We start from the raw sequence: 2324 nt of genomic DNA, 5'->3' as shown, positions 1-2324 counted from the left end.
TCACAATGATCCATTATGTCATCACAGTGCTCTATTGTGACATCACAGTGCTCCATTGTGTCATCACAATGATCCATTATGTCATCACAGTGCTCGATTGTGTCATCACAGTGCTCAATTGTGTCATCACAATGCTCCATTTTGTCATCACAGTGCTCCACTGTGTCTTCTCAATGATCCATTGTGCCATCACAGTTCTCTATTGTGACAGCACAGTGCTCCATTTTGTCATCACAATGATCCATTGTGTCATCACAATGATCTATTTTGTCATCACAGTGCTCCATTGTGTCTTCACAATGATCCATTGTGTCATCACAATGTTCCACTGTATTTTCACAGTGATCCATTCTGCCATCACAATTCTTCACTGTGTCCTCAAAATGATCCATTGTGTCATCATAATGATCCATTGTGTCATCACAGTGCTGCATTATGTCATCACAGTGCTCCACTATGCTATCACAATACTCCATTCTGTCATCACAATGATCCATTGTGACTTCACAGTGCTCCACTGTGTCATCACAATGATCTAGTGTGTCATCACAGTGCTCCATTCTGTCCTCACAATGATCAATTGTGTCATCACAGTGCTCTATTGTGTCATCACCGTGGTCTATTTTGTCCTCCCAATGATCCTTTGTGCCATAATAATTCTCCACTGTGTACTCACAATGATCCATTGTGTCATCACAGTGCTCCATTGTGCCATCACAGTTCTCCATTGTGTCCTCACAATGATCCTTTTGTCATCCCAGTGCTCCACTGTATCTTCACAATGATCCATTGTGTCATCACAGTGCTCTATTGTGACATCACAGTGCTCCATTTTGTCATCACAATGATCCATTGTGTCACCACAGTACTCCATTGTGTCATCACAGTGCTCTATTATGTCATCACAATGATCCTTTTTGTGCTCACAATGACCCATTGTGCCATGACTGACCTCCATTTTATCATCACAGTGCTCCATTGTGTCATCACAGTGCTCCATTGTGTCATAACATTGATCAATTGTGTCATCACAGTGCGCCATTGTGTCATCACAATGATTCATTTTGTCATCACAGTGCTATATTTTATCATCACAGTGCTCCATTGTGTCATCAAAATTCTCCACTGTTTCCTCACAATGATCTGTTGTGCCATCACAATTCTCCATTGTGTTTTCACAATGATCCATTGTGTCATCAGAGTGCTCTATTGTGTCATCACAGTGCTCAATTGTGTCATCACAATGCTCCATTGTGTCATCACAATGATCCATTATGTCATCACAGTGCTCTATTCTGTCATCACAGTGATCCATTTTGTCATCACAGTGCTCTATTGTGTCATCACAGTGCTCAATTGTGTCATCACAGTGCTCAATTGTGTCATCACAATGCTCCATTTTGTCATCACAGTGCTTCATTGTGTCATCACAATGATCCATTGTGTCATCTAGTGCTCCATTGTGTCATCACAGTGCTGCATTGTGCCATCACGTTGATCCATTGTGTCCTCACAGTGCACCACTGTGTCTTCACAATGATCCATTTTGTCATCACAGTGCTGCATTGTGATATCACTGTGCTCCAATGTTACATCAGAATTCTCCATTGTGCTATCACAATACTCCATTGTGTCATCACAATGATCCATTGTGTCTTCACAGGGCTCCATTGTGTCCTCACAGTGCTCCACTGTGTCTTCGCAATGATCCATTGTGTCATCATAGTGCTCCATTGTGATATCACAGTGCTCCAATGTGACATAAGAGTGCTCCATTGTGCTATCACAATACTCCATTGTGTCATCACAATGATACATTGTGACTTCACAGTGCTCCACTGTGTCATCACTATGATCCATTATGTCATCACAGTGCTCTATTGTGTCATCACAATGCTCCATTTTGTCATCACAGTGCTTCATTGTGTCATCACAATGATCCATTGTGTCATCACAGTGCTCCATTGTGTCATCAGAGTGATCCATTGTGTCATCACAGTACACTATTGTGACATCACAATGATCCATTGTGTCATCACAGTGCTCCATTGTGTCATCACAGTGCTCCGTTGTGTCATCACAATGATCCCTTGTGTCCTCACAATGATCCATTGTGCCATCATAGACCTCCATTGTGTCATCACAGTGCTCCATTGTGTCCTCACAATGACCCACTGTGTGATCACAGTGCTCCATTGTGTCCTCACAATGATCAATTTTGTCATCACAGTGCTCTATTGTGTCATCACTGTGCTCCATTGTGTCATCACAATGATCCCTTGTCTCATCACAATGATCCATTGTGCCATCACAGACCTCCATTG

The sequence above is a fragment of the Microtus ochrogaster genome, chromosome 7 (assembly GCF_000317375.1).
Source record: "Microtus ochrogaster isolate Prairie Vole_2 chromosome 7, MicOch1.0, whole genome shotgun sequence".
Taxonomy (NCBI): domain Eukaryota; kingdom Metazoa; phylum Chordata; class Mammalia; order Rodentia; family Cricetidae; genus Microtus; species Microtus ochrogaster.
Note: the sequence above shows the minus strand (reverse complement) of the source record.